Below are 15,344 nucleotides of genomic sequence, written 5' to 3' on the forward strand. Positions count from 1 at the left end.
CCCCCCCCCCCAAAAAAAAAAAAAAAACAGAATTACTAGAAACCATTGGTTTAAAACTTTTTAAAAAACTGCCCTAAGTACCCAAGTAATAAAATTTGATGATACTATTTAAATACTTCAACTTCAGCAGGGAAGCCAAAAGTTTAAAAACTGTTACAAAGTAAATTAATAAATCTGAATATATTACTATTAATAATAATCGTAAGATGAATTTATAGTGGTAGTCAAATAGGTAAGAAATGAGGCAATTTGCCATTCATTTGATTTAATATGTGAGAAAGAATTTTCTAGGTTTCTTAAAATATATAATCAGTTTAATGAAGAAACTATTCTGTCACATGATATGATAATTAGATGAAGCTGATATTAGAGCAAAGAGCAGATTGTACTAAGTTTTTGCATGTTAAAGTATATGCTTATTTTGGTTGTGGGAAATTGTGTTCAACTTGGGTATTGTTTTTGTAGAGTGGTGTCATATCAGTGGTTAATTTTAGGATAGGGGTTCCCTTTCAAAAGAACATGCATCTGATCTGACTTTTTAGCCTTCCCATTATCAAGGGCATAAGAGTTGCACACCAAATTGTCTTGCTTCCTAACTTGGCTGGCCTGGTTTCGGCAGCCCTTCCAATCTTAACCTGTAGAAAGTGCAGGATGGTGGAAATGATCCATTGCACCCAACTATAGATTGAGAAGGAAGTCCACTAAACTTTTGGCCTGGGTTCTGTTCTCAAGCCTCCTCAGTAGTTAAGAGTTCAGACATATATATGACTTAGGCATGTGAACACCTCAGGACAAGAATAAAAAAGCAGTGAAGTATAGAGGACAGGCCAAATTTTAACTAGCTACTTGGGGGCTGAGTAAGATTAGCTAGCTACTCTGGAGGCTGAGATATGAAGACCACTATTCAAAGCCAGTCCAGTCATGAAAATACATGCGATTATCTCCAAAAAACCAGAAGTGGAACAATGGCTCAAGTGGTAAGCCACTATCCTTGGACACAGAAGCATAGGGATGATGAATGAATAAATGAGCACTTGCACATATGCATGCGTGTATACACGTGCATGTACACACACACACAAACACACACACACACACACACACACACACACACACAAACACACACATGAGTATTTCAATGCGAAGTTCTTTTTTTACCTTGCTGTACCCTATTTCCCTGTATTAGTTTACAAATTAACAAAATCAGCTAAGCACCTATTTACATAGAACTCATCATGTTTCTCTAAAGTAAACTCTCTTTTTAGAAGCATGCTTTTATTTGACCCATATGTAAACTATTCAGGAGTTTGATTCTTCTCCCTCAATTCTGTAGAATTAGATGATTGTTTAGCTTCCCCCTAGCAATATAATTTTGTGAAATCTTGCATCACGCAACGTATTTCTTTCAATAGAACGCAAGCCTCTGTCAAACAATTAATAATAGGTTTTTCTTCTCTTTGCTTGCATCTGTAGTTTTATTATCTTCATAGATTTTATGGTGATCTGTCTGTGCATGGCAAAGACTGCTGTGAAAATAAAAAAAACCCGTCACAGCACTTATCATTTATGTACCATCCATAGATATGAAGATGTTTAAATATTACTGAAATTGCTTTGTAATAAATCATGTTCACCTTGACTATCATGAAAAAGAAGAATTGGTTTCTCAGCATTTTAGGTAAGAACTTGATTGAAAGAAACAAAAGGACAAGTGAGGAACAACTCAACACATACATTCAAATGAAACAACACAACCCAAGAAAACAAATTAATTCAGTAGTCAAGAACCTGCAGGAAATGCAAAGACTTAAAAAAACATCAGCTATCACAAACTTATGAAAATCCTGACTACATGGGAATCTACTCTTGAGAGGATAGAGGATAAAGCCCAGACTGGACAAAAAATCAGTACACAATGCCATGCACCTGTTATTCTAAATTCCAGGAAGAATAACATAACATGGACTGAGCCCAAGGTCATACACAAGGATCTGAAAAATAATCAGGATAATTTAGCGCTGGAGACATGACAAAGTGGTAAGAGCACCCATTTAGGGGGCACAAGACACTCAATTCAAACTCTAATATTTGGGTATTAAAGTAAAAAGCTATTATTTTAAATAATTGGAATAATTGTAAGATTTGAATATTTGAGTGGAAAAATGCATGAGAGAGATAGAATGAACCCACGTTCCAATGCTTTCACCTTAAGTGAAAATATTTTATGGTACTTCAGACAAAACAGAGTTACCTTGCAAATGAGCATGGTTGTGCATTTGGGTGATGGAAATACTTTAATTACATAGGTGTAAATTAAATAGATTTTATTTGGGTAGATTGTACTTCCTAATCTAAGAACCTGGATGATAACCCTGAGATTTTTCTCTCAAGGCTACCACTCTACTATTTGAACCACACTTCCAATTCTGATTTTCTGTTGATTGTTTGGTGATAAGAGGCTCCTGGACATTCTTGCCCAGGATGGCTTCAAACTATGATTGTCAGATCTCAGCCTCCCGAGTAACCAGGATGCCAGGCATGAGCCGTCGATAGTTTTAATAATTTAGTAAATTGTACAGTTACTGAAATTATACATTATCATATAACCTGCATAATATATGTGTGTATGTATATATCAATGCATACGGATAGAAATATTTAGCATATTTTTGTATCTACAGTACATTTATGAAATCATCCATTATAAAATAAAATGGAAAAAAGTTAATAAGGAGCAAAACAAAGGAAATTATCACATGTTTCTTGTTGTTGAATGGAATAAGAATTCAAGAATCAGGTTGGGAAAATCATCTCTACGTTAACAAAATGGATAAGAGCTATTAATTCCAATCCATCTATTTGCCCATGTTGTGCAACCTCACACATGAGTGTCAAAATCAAACCACACTTTTTGCCTTTGCTTTTAACTCACCTGATATAATTTACGGGTTAGATGAAGTAATCAAATAAAGATTAAAATAATATTATGTGAGGCTATGAATTAGAGCTGAACATGATTTTAAATATGATAATAGCTAATTAAGTTGCATATTTCTTACGTTTACTCTGTCATGTCCCTCATTCCCACATTAGGAAAGTACATAGAAGGTTCTCACTAAATTATATGTACAATTATGAAAAAAATGTTTTGAAAGAATATGGGCACAGTGGTGTTTTAGCTTATTGAGACCTGTAGGGGTAAGTGTAGGGGTAAGTGTGTTTTTGAGGACTTGCAATACATTGTGATGAAGATGAAGGGAAGGATGTTCTTATTATGGAAAACTGGATAGAGTATTGCTCCCACAAAGGAAGTGATGAATTATTCCAAAACGTAACAGTAAAATCACTTTCACAATCATGTTCACTGCTGCACTATTCACTGTAGCCACGTTACGGAAACAGCCCAGATGCCCTTTGGCAGAGTGATGATTAGAGAAAGAGTGGCACATATACACAATTGGATTGAACCCATCCATTTTGAAGACTGTTACATTATTTGCAACGAAATGGATAGATCTAAAAATATATTAATGGAACTAAGTCAGAGCCATATTTGGAAGCTAGAAATTTATACAAGTTTACACAAAAATATTAACCAAAGCATGCTATTTGCAGAGGAGTATTTCAAAGGTGTAATTTCTTATAAAATTGAATTTTACTCAAACAAAATGAATACCAGGAAACTATCACTTGGAATATGTGAGTGGAAGTCAAAAGGAAGGAATAAAGAGAGTTATGGAGGAGGAGCCTGAAGGTATAATATTCAATACAGATAGTATGAAACTAGAAAAAATTAAAGTGGGGTGAGGTTTCGAAGGGTGTGGAAAAGTTATATAAAGATCCATTTTACTTTAAAAAACTGATCTGTTGAATGAAAATTCCCTTGTACAAGTATTTAAGATAATAAGAATATAATTTAAAACAATGGAGACATCTGATCTTAAATTCTATTTCCATCTCTTTTAAAAACTAAATTTATTTGCTCTATAATTTGATGAGAGGGATGGATTTTGTGGCTAGCTAAATCATTGCACATCTGTCTCTCTCTTCCTCTCTCCCTTTCATGGTTCTTATAAGTAATATGATTGCTCCATAATTATCATAATTTATTTTGCTTTTATATTTTTGGTTGCATCATTTCACTTTCTGCTCTGCCATATCCCAATTCATTTACATAGAAGACATTATTTCCTGTTTTCTCATTTTTAGAATAAGCTGCACAAGAAGACAACACTGGTCCTCATTTTCAGTCTGTACCTTTAAATACGGAGGAAAATCTTTCCTCTGCTCTCTTCCAATTCCCTACTCTCCAGTTAGAATAATTTAGAATAGTAAAAATGAAAAAAGAGAAAAGAAATAATAGTGAAAAAAACAGATGCAGCAAATTCACCAGATTTTTCTGACCATATCATCCAATGTGAACTATTGGGGAAATACATGGACAGCTCATTCTCACTGGCACTCAAAGTCTCTGGTTAGGCAATTCTGATGAAGTTGAGGAACAAGATGAAAAAGTGAGAAATGGTATCAATTGCAAAAAAAATGAAATAGTATCCAAGCAAATTTCTTATTTGTTCTGCTGAAAATAATCGCCTTACTACAGTGCAGAGACTACTTTCCAAAAAGGTCACTCATGTGATTACTAGGGATGACGATGAGTATACCCCTCTTCATGGAGAAGCCTACAGTGGACACTTAGATATTGTCCATGAGTTGGAGGCTCAAGGCAGATATTCATGCAATAACTGCGAATGGCTGGACATCCCTGCACAGTACTTATATATGGAATAATAACAGAGTGGCTTCTTTATTTCATCATGATGCAGATACCAATGGCCAAGTTAAAGGCCTCTTGACCCCCATGCATCTTGCTGCTGGGAATAGATTTAGCAATGATACGCTGGATCTCCTTCTATTGAACCATTATATCAAGCCAGGTCTGAAGCACAACTTGGAAGAAACTGAATTTGATATTGCCAAAAGGATAAGTGTGTATCACTACCTCTTTGAAGTTGTGGAAAGCTGTACAAATTGTTCTCCTAAGTCCTAATGGATCAGTTAAGTTTCTTTAATTTCAAAATTGCCAGTCCATCCTATGTGACCATAGAAAATATTTTCACAATACAAAGCAACAGCAATACCTTACTTTAAAAATTCATGTATTCCATGGTATTCTTCCAAGTGAATTGCCTGACTTTGATGTCAAAATATATTTGAGTTGTTTGTATACATCTATAATGATTTCTATAGAGTTTGTGATTTTTTAAATCAGAAAAAATGTTAATTTATCTGTTGAAATGAGTAGTACAAAAACTAAAGATATTTCTGGTGCTTGTCTGAAAAAGTATATTTTAAAATATTTAGTATTCTGTTTGTATAATGTCCATAATCTATTTCATTCGCTCCTAGATATAATACTTTGAATTCGACATTGTTTTATAATACATACGTTCATTAATAAATGTGTCCTTTCAGATTGCATTCCATATAGAAACATTTTAAGATTCTTTTAATTCCTAGGTCCTTATAAAATTTTATTTCTTTGGGATAAAATGACAATGTTATTTATTTCAAAAGTTTTATAAAGGTTAGGCTATGTAAAGGCCTTTCTAAAACAGTGAAGATTGAATACACTGATGTCAAACTAACTTTTATTTCTATGAATTACATATATTATTACACTTGTATATTTGTAATCAACTTTTGAATAACTGTTTTTTCATTTCTTGCATCTGAAGAATGAAAAATATGGAATACTTCACAAATTTTCATATCATCCTTGTGCAAGAGGCATGTAAATCTCTGTATTGTAATTCGGGTAGACCTGCTGCTGAAGCATGTAGTATCCTATAAACTTAAGTAATCAATGATGCAATCTTAAGACAGGTATATATCCTTGGTTGCCTATTTGTAACAAGGAAACCTTATTGTTCCCAAAATTGCTATTCAACTTATTTCTGTAAAATTCTGTGTATGGTGGAAAAAACTTATGTTGTTTGTTCGATTGCTCACATTTGCAAGTTTTTGTAAATGACTATTTTAAGTCTTTTTCATTTGAAATTTGATCATACTTTGAAGCCGTTATAGATAGGTGCAAAGGTGATGGATTTTCAAGTACTTATTTATTAACTGATTTAGCTTTGTGGAGCTAATGGATTCAAAGTAAGCCTTGCTTAAGAGCTACTTCTAAATTTCTGCAGCTTAAAATTTCCCAAATGAGGTCTTGCTGGCAAAAATGTCTCCTTGACCTTTTACCCTTGCTTCATGTAGGAACAGCCCAACCAGAATGTCTTACCCTGACAGCATAGATTGTCTTACTGGAGCAAAACTAATCTTAGTTACAAGGGATTATATAGAGACGAACAGTTCAGACAGAACTGTTCGGACTAGAAGGTATTTTTTCAAAATATAACTGCTTATTACACCCTACCATTTCAAAAGTAGCTAAAGCCAAGAAGGTGAAAAAGTTGTTCATATGCATGATTACCTAATGTCTTGGCCTGACTACCATCCAACCAGGCAGGAAGTTACACCACTGATTTTCTATCACCAAATATATTCCATAGCTCCAGGAGAAGTCCATATGTTTCTCCTCGTTATTAGGCCTTAAATTGCTAGTGTTTTAACCACAGTGTTTCCTCTTGCCTCTAAGCTGTACATCCCCGAATGGTAAAGCTTTAGTTCTAATTCTCCCAAACAATGAGGTAGAGGCAATGGAATAATACTTTAAAACAGTTGCCTTTGATTCCCTAACCACAACGGAACAATGCAAAACATTTTCTTATAGATAATTATATATTTTGTATTTATATGTGTTGATTTTATATTTCACACAGTGGATCTTACTGGAATTAATTGATAATTTGACAAATTATTTTATATTATTCCAATAAATAGATTGGAATATAAATAATCAGGATTAGAACATATATTAGAATATAAAAAGTATCAATGCAATGTTTTCAGTATAAACTTGTGATACTTTCTACGTGTTCTTGGTCTTCTGAATTCACATGGTAAAAAAAACAATGTTGTTTTCCTCTAATCTATAAGGGATTTTACTCTGGTGCTCTGTTTATTGTTTTAACTCGCTGGTCCCAAATTGTTTTTCTCCATATTTCTGAAGCATTCCTACTGATTATACTCAAATTTTGCTAATATGATGTCTAAAAGGTATTATTCTTCTACAGGATCCATGGGTCCTAGGATCCCAGGTCCCAGTTATCTGCATCATCAGATAACTAGGGCAAAAGTTCCCACCTATGCCCATGCAACATGCCAAGAGAAAGTAATTGAAGACCCATCTCAATTTCTCATTTCTTATATTTCAGGGCCCCAATTCCTTGAAATGCAGGAATTAGCAGTGAGCAATTGGGAAATGCAAAGCAACTTAAAATGCAAGATGAAATCACAAAATGTGAAAGTACAGTAATTCAAACTTTCAATTTTCAGATGACCATGCCATATGAGTGGAAAAGACCACAAATGTCACAAGATTATTTGTAATACCCTTCTCCTAATGATTAATGAATGATTTCAGTCCAGTATCAGCAGGCTAAAAAATAGTTCCTGAACGATAGATCCATAATTGGTCTACCAATGCTAGGAATACTTGACATAGAGGTCAAATGTAATTCAAAAAACATTAATTGAGAAGATCCTTAGTGCTTCAAAACACTGGTACTTCAGTAAACTTGGTTCTGTAGTATAAAAATGTTGTCATTCTCAAACAAATGATAACCTAAATTTAATCTGCTGAAAGTATATTCCTTTTCAAATAAACTTTTAAAAATCACATTTGCCAAAATAACACTTTACAAGTGATGATATTTAGTGAGGTTACTAGTCTTTCAAGTGTAGGGAGCAAGTTTCAATAGAGTTGATTTATTCACCCAGCACTAATGCCAAACAGGTTCAACCATTCATTAAAGTGTAGGAATAGTACCCCCCACCATTTGTGTTTTTCAGTAGGTGCCTTCAAAAATTTGTTAAATAGTTCAGCTTCCAATATTTCAAACCAAAACATTAGCTAATAAAGTAAATTTCATCACATAAGTACATTTTAAAAAGTCATGAATAGTTGCCTTATCATATGGTGTTTTACGTTTTCCCTATATGTCTAACATAGTAAGAAATATGACTTTAAGTCTTGAATATGGGTACTCATCAGAGATTTGACAAACATACAATCTGTCTTCTATTTCTATCATATTCCTCTACCGTAGTAAATTTTATATTTCTTCTTTTGCCAATACTTATAGGTAGTTGAAAATATTATCCCATGTAAAATAAAATAATCACACACCACTGTACAAAGCCATTTAGAAAAACTGGTAGTTAGGAATACATTCTAAGCCATTTTTAAACTTTCTTGTTGACTACAGATTAATCTTCCAAATGGAGGGCAATGAAATCATGTCTAGGTGCTTCATGTCTCCAGTCTTGCAAATTGTTACTTCAGATGAATGAATTATGGAAATATAAGCTGATATCAGTTCAAGTATATGCAGAATTGAAACTCCATGGAATGTATATAAACCTTTCAAAGTACTAACAGACAGTTTAACAGAATGAGTATCAGGAAATTGAATTAATAGTAATAATAGTAAAGGAATAATAATAAAGCCATAGAATGAACGAAGAATGGAACAAGGGGCAAGTACAGCTAGAATACTTATATACACATGTGAGAAAGGAAATGGTAAATCAGAAATAAATCTTGTAGAAGAGGTTGGTTGAGAATGATAGAAGGAGTGACTCTGATCCCGGAACATTGGACAATTAGATGGACATTTTTGTAACACACTTTCACAACTTTTTGAAATTCAGTGAAAAAACACAACAAAAAGCAAAAACACACAAAAAGCACAACCAAACAGCAATCTCTATAGAGTCTGATTATGACCTCTCAAAATTTTAAATAGTTAATGAAGGACAATCTTGGGAAAAGCATACAAAGCTGTTCGAAGTGAGCAATTTGGGGTAGAGGAGAAATTTTAACAGATTTAAATAGACTGTTTAAGGTTATAAATCACCTACATCTGCTGCAAATATTTTCTTCTGCGAGTTCTCTTGGTCTGAAAGGATATTCCAGTCCTGAGCCACACTTGATAGCTTGTGAAGATAGAATGGAAGAAACAAGATCAAGAACCCATTACTCCATTGGAGAGGAAACAGTAGTCTACGTTTTCTCTCATTTCTATTGACTACTTTTATTCATAAGTTTAAGTCAAGTGATTTGAATTAAATATTTCCTTCTTTGTTCTGGCAAAGTAATTGGTCAAAATTATTCACTAAATATTATTAGCCATTTTTTTTCTATCATGCTGTTTTCTTGTCCAAGCGAGTCCATTAAACTTCCCGCTTGCATTTGGTTGCCACGGAAACCCAGCATGAATGTTAATGAGGACAATCTCTAATGTAAAACTTTGCCTCCAAAATACCAGTCCAAGAAGCTGTGATCACAAATATTTAGCTATACATTTTTCTTTTTTCTTTTACCTTGAAAGTCTTCTTTGTCTAAAGTGCCCTCAAAAATAAGTACTCTTCCAATTTTTGGATCAATCACTTATAACCTCAAAGATATTTTGCTAACAATATGCTTAGAGGAAACCGAAGAATACTGCACTTTTATCTTCTCTCTTAAGACTCTCCTTAGATACCATATCAGGAACAGTGAAGTTATTCTTTGCAAAATTATTTCAATAGATCATTTTTTTCTCTTCATCTTGCATTTGCTCAACAAGATGTATGGAGAATAGAGTTGAATCACCCATACCATGGATGACAGTGTCTTTTACAAAAGGACAATGCTCCTATGTCCTATTTCTCTGTCCTCCTCTTAGCTCTTGCCTGATTTCCAACTAATCACAGATTCTTAGCTTGAAGTCTAATGAAGGTGAAGGACTATAAGGCCTCCCCCATTGCTACATTGTAGGGCTAGATCTCTGGCAGGAGGTAAGCGTGAATGACGCACTCAAGGAACACACGTTGGGAGAACAGGCTTAAGCAGTTCTGGTTTATTTCTGCACAAGGGTTGGGATTTTATAGCTCCAGCTTTCCCAACCTCCTGAGTCCTTCCCAGCCAATTACTTAGCGGGGAGTTGATGATGGGCACTGCTTGGTGACAGGCACTGATTGGTCCCCTGGGGGCATGTAGGGAGCATAGACAGCTCATGGCTGGAAAGCTAGGCAGACGTGCCTGTGGGTCACGTCTCTATGAGCAGGAACTGTGCTTCAACTGCTACTCTAGCTGACTCAACCAGATCTGACCGGCTCTACCCACAAATTTTCCCTTTTCTTTTAAAAGGACCGTCATTATGGTGACCCGTCATTGGAGGCATTTTTGCCGGGAGTGCAAGCATTTAATAATTCCTAGGAGAGTAAGCCCTACATGTGCACGGCCTCCCCAGATGACCAGAGAGGATGGCAAAAACCATTGTTGTAACTTTTTAAGCACATCTTCTAAAAAGGAGACAGCGGGAATAAGCTGAATGGTGGTCTGGTTTAGGTGGGTAACATCATGCAGCAGGTTTTGGTTGAAGTTTAAGTACTTAAGGGACTTAGGGCCTTTGAGGTAGTTACTAACTTCAGTGAAATTGGGTGCGGGAGTGGTAAGCTAACAGACAGAATTAGTCATAGCATTACATAGTCCTCCTTGTTGTAATCAAAGAAACGTAATCTGTTCTTGGAGCAAGTCTATTTGTTGTTGGAGCACAAGGAGGCCTCCCTTAAGATGATTGGCAACTTGTAAATGTTATAATTCTATGGATGACAGTTGAGGGATGAGCTGGTTTATTTGTTGCACAGTGGACACGCTTTGGGACAGCAATACAGTGGCGGTGGTAGCTGAAGCCACTGTAGCGATGATTGCGGACCCGATTGCAAGGATCAATCCTACTGCTCTTTTAGTGCGCGGATGAATCAATTGAACCTGGGAAAACACGTACCAAACCTGCAAAAGGATATGAGTCATTGGGTTACCAGTGATTGCTGAGAGTGCAAGTAGCGGAGGAGTTGTCTCCTAGACGGGCTCTAACCACTACCATTCCTGACACCTGGTCATATCCAGATCAGTTACAGAGACGAATATTGGCCAATAGGAAAGGGGACAAAATGAGGCAGGAATGTGATGATCAAACGATTGGCATGGGGAGTCCTAGGTCTCCCAATCGTCTTCCTGAAGAATCATAAAACTCCTTTAGATTTTGAGGTTTGGGATCCTTTTCAGATTGGTTTTATATAGCTGGGTCTCTACCCTTAAAAGAGTTTTAAAAGAGAAACTATGAAGATGAAGCAGTGGGTGAGGCTTCAATAGCCAAGAAGCTGTGTTTAATTGGAAATCAGGAAAGAGCTGAGAGGAGGACATAGAAGTAGGACACAGAAGCGTTGTCCTTTTGTAACAGACCTGTCTTCCAAGGTATGGGTGATTTACCTCTATTCTTCTCCATACATCTTGGTGAGCAAATGCAAGAACAAGAGAAAAATAATATATTGAAATGATTTTGCAAAGAAAAACTTCACTGTTCCTGATATGGTATCTAAGGAGAGTCTTAAGTGAGAAGATAAAAATGGAGTATTTTTTGGTTTCCTCTAAGCATCTTGTTAGCAAAATATATCCTTGAGGTTAGAATTGATTGAAACAAAAAGTGATGGAGCACCTATTTTTCTGAGCAATTTAGACACAAGAAGACTTTCAAGGTAAAGGAAAAAGAAAAAAGTTAGCCAAGTATTTGTAATCACAGTTTCTTGGACTGGTTTTCTGGAGACAATTTTTACATTAGATTTGTCCTCATTAACATAGATGTTGTTTCATGGCAACCAAATACAAGAGGAAAGTTTAATGGACTCGCTTAGTCAATTAAACAGCAAAATCAAAAAAAATGGCAAATAACTTTTAGTGAATTATTTGACCAATTACTTTGCCAGAATAAAGAAGGAAAATGTAATTCAAAATGAATTGACCTAAAAGTATGAATAAAATGTAGTGAAGAGAGATTAGAGGAAAACATAAAGGATTGTTTTCTCTACAGTGGAGTAATGGGTTCTTCATTTTGTTTCTTCCATTCCATTTTTCCAAGCTATCAATTGTGGCTCAGGACTGGAGTATCAAGTTCAGACAAAGAGAACTCATAGAAGAAAGATAATATTCGCAGCAGATATATGTGATTTATAACCTTAGATAATCTATTTAAATCTGTTCAAAATCCTCCCCTACGCCAAACTGCCCTCTTTGAAAATCTTTGTTTGCTATTACTAAGACTTCCCTCCATTAACTGCTTAAAATTTTTGAGAGGTCATATTCATACTCCCTACAGAGTGCTGTTTGGTTGTGATTTTTATGTGTTTTTGTGTTTTTTAACTGAATTTCCAAAGGTTGTGCAAGTGTCTTACAATTAAATATGTCCACCTAATTATCCATTGCTCCTGGATCACAGTGACACCTTCTATCATTCTCAACCACCCCATTCTCCAAGATTTATTTCCGATTTACCACTTCCTTTCTCAAATGTGTACATTGAGTATTCTAGCTGTACTTGCCCCTTGTTCCATTTTTTCATTCATTCTATGTCTTTACTATTATGGCTCTCTGGTTTCAACTTCCTGATAGTCATTCTGTTAAACTGTCTGTTAATATTTGAAAGGTTTATATACATTCCATGGAGTTTCAGTCCTGCACATACTTGAACTGATGTCAGCTTATATTTCCATAATTCATTCATCTGCAATAACAATTTGCAAGACTGGAGACTTGAAACACCTAGACATGATTATATTCTCATCCATTTGAAGATTAATCATTAGTCAACAAGAAAGTTTAAAAATGGCTTTGAATGTATTCTTAACTACCAGTTTTTATAAATGGTTTTGTAGAATGATGTGTGATTATTTTATATTACATGGAATAAAACTTTCTACTACCTATAAGTTTTGGAAAAAGAAGGAAAGTAACATATACTACTATAGAAGAATATGATAGAAATAGAAGATAGATTTTGTCACATCTCAGATGAGTACCCATATTCAAGACTTAAAGACATATTTCTTACTGTGTTAGACAGAGGGAAAACAAAACAGCATATGATAAGGCAAGTATTTGTGACTTTTTAAAATGCCCCTTATTAAGTGATGAAATTTACTTTATTAGCTAATGTTTAGGGTTAAAATATGGGAGGCTGATCTATTAAACAAATTTCTGGAAGGCACCTACTAAGCAACACAAATGGTGCGTGGTACTACTTTTAGACTTTAATGAATGGTTGAACCTGTCTGTCATTAGTGCTGGGTGAATGAATCAACTCTATTGTAACTTGCTCCCTACACTTGAAAAACTTGTAGTGTCACTAAGTGTCATCTACTTATCAAATGTTATTTTGGTAAGTGTGATTTCAAAAAGTTTATTTGAAAAGGAATACACTTTCAGGAGATTAAATGTAGGTTGGTTTGAGAATGACAACATTTTTATACCACAGAACCAAGTTGTACTAAAGTACCAGTGTTTTGAAGCACAAACGATCTTCTCAATTAATGTTTTGCTGAATTAAATTTAACCTCAAATTCATTATCCTGACCATGGTAGATCAATCACGGATCTATCCTTCCAGGAACTATTTTTTGGGCCCACTTATGCTGGACTGAAATATAACATTAGTCATTAGGGGAGGGGTATTAAAAATAATCTTGTGACACTTTCTGATCTTGTTCACTCATATGGGCTGGTCATCTGTCAATTCAGGTTGAAATACAGTAATTTCTCTCGATTTTGTGACTTCATCTTTCATTTTAAGTTGCCCTACATTATACAATTGCTTGCTGCTAATTCTTGTTTCTCAAGGAATTGGAGCCTGAAATATAAGAAATGAGAAATTGAGATGGATTTTCAGTTACTGTCTGCTGGCATGTTGCGTAGGCCTAGGTGAGAAGTATTGCCCCTGTTATCTGATGATGCAGGTAACTCAGCCATAAGATATTAGGACCCATGGGTCTATAGAAGAAAAATGTCTTTTAGATATCATATTAGCAAAATTGGAGTATAATATGTAGGAGGAATGCATCAGAAATATGGAGAAAAACAGTTTGGGACCAGTGAGTTAAAACAATAAACAGATCATCAGAGTAAAATCTCTTATAGATTAGAGGAAAACAACATTGATTTTTAACAATGTGAATTCAGAAGACCATGAACACTTAGAAGGTATCATAAGTTTATACCGAAGACATTGCATTGATACTTTTTATATTCTAATATATATTCTAAACCTAATTATTTACATTCAAATTCTATTTATTGGAATAAATAAATATCAATTTATTTGTCAAATTATCAATTGATTCTAGTTAGTTTCACTGTGTGAAATATAAAATCAGCATATATAAATATAAAATATATAACTATATATAATATAATAAAATGGCACATGTTTTGCATTGTTCTGTTTTGGTTAGGGTATCCAAAGCAACTCTGTTTTAAAGTATTTTTCCATTATCTCTACCTCAGTGTTTGATAGAGTTAGATTTAAACCTTTACCTTTTGTAGATTTACAGATTGGAGGCAAGAGGAAACATTACCAATTTAAGGCCTAATAACAAGGAGAAACATATGGACTTCTCCTGGAGCTATGAAAATATTTGGTGATAGAAAGGCAGTAGTCTAAGTTCCTGCCTGGTTGGAAGGTAGACAGGCCAGGACATTAGGTAATCATGCATATGAACAATTTTTTCACCTTCTTGGCTTTAGCTACTTTTGAAATGGTAGGTATAATAAACCATTATATTTTGATAAAAAACCTTCTAGTCTGAAAAGTTCTGTCTGAAATATTCATTTTTCTATGATCCCTTGGAACTAAGATTTATTTTGTTCAAGTAAGACAATTTACGCGATCAGGGTAAAATATTCTGGTTGGTCTGATCCTACATGGAAGAAGGGTAAAGCATCAGGTAGACATTTGTGCCAATGAGACCGCATTTGGGAAAATTTCAGCTGCAGAAGTTTAGAAGTAGCTCTTAAGCAAGGCTTACTTTGAATCCGTTAGCTACACAGAGCAAACTCAGTTGAATAAATAAGTATTTGAAAAAGCCATCCCCTTTGGACCTAGCTAAAAATGCTTCAAAGTATGATTAAACTAAAATGAAAAAGATTTAAAATAGTCATTGACAAAAAAAATTACAAACGTGAGCAATCAACTGAACAATATAATTATTTTCCATTATACACAGAATTTTAGGGAAATAAGATCAGTAGCATTGTTAGAAACAATAAGGTTTCCTTATTACAAACAGGCACCCAAGGATATAATCCTGTATAAATATTGCATCATTAACTACCTAAATTTAGAGGACATTAC

The 15,344-nt window shown here is 34.6% G+C and overlaps 1 pseudogene; it reads right to left on the reverse strand.

The window, feature by feature from the left end:
- Positions 1-5,742: 5,742 nt before the first annotated feature.
- Positions 5,743-5,839, reverse strand: LOC138834554 (U6 spliceosomal RNA; annotated as a pseudogene).
- Positions 5,840-15,344: the final 9,505 nt, after the last annotated feature.

This window comes from Dipodomys merriami, unplaced genomic scaffold (assembly GCF_024711535.1).
Source record: "Dipodomys merriami isolate MVZ:Mamm:240054 unplaced genomic scaffold, mDipMer1.0.p SCAF_219, whole genome shotgun sequence".
Taxonomy (NCBI): domain Eukaryota; kingdom Metazoa; phylum Chordata; class Mammalia; order Rodentia; family Heteromyidae; genus Dipodomys; species Dipodomys merriami.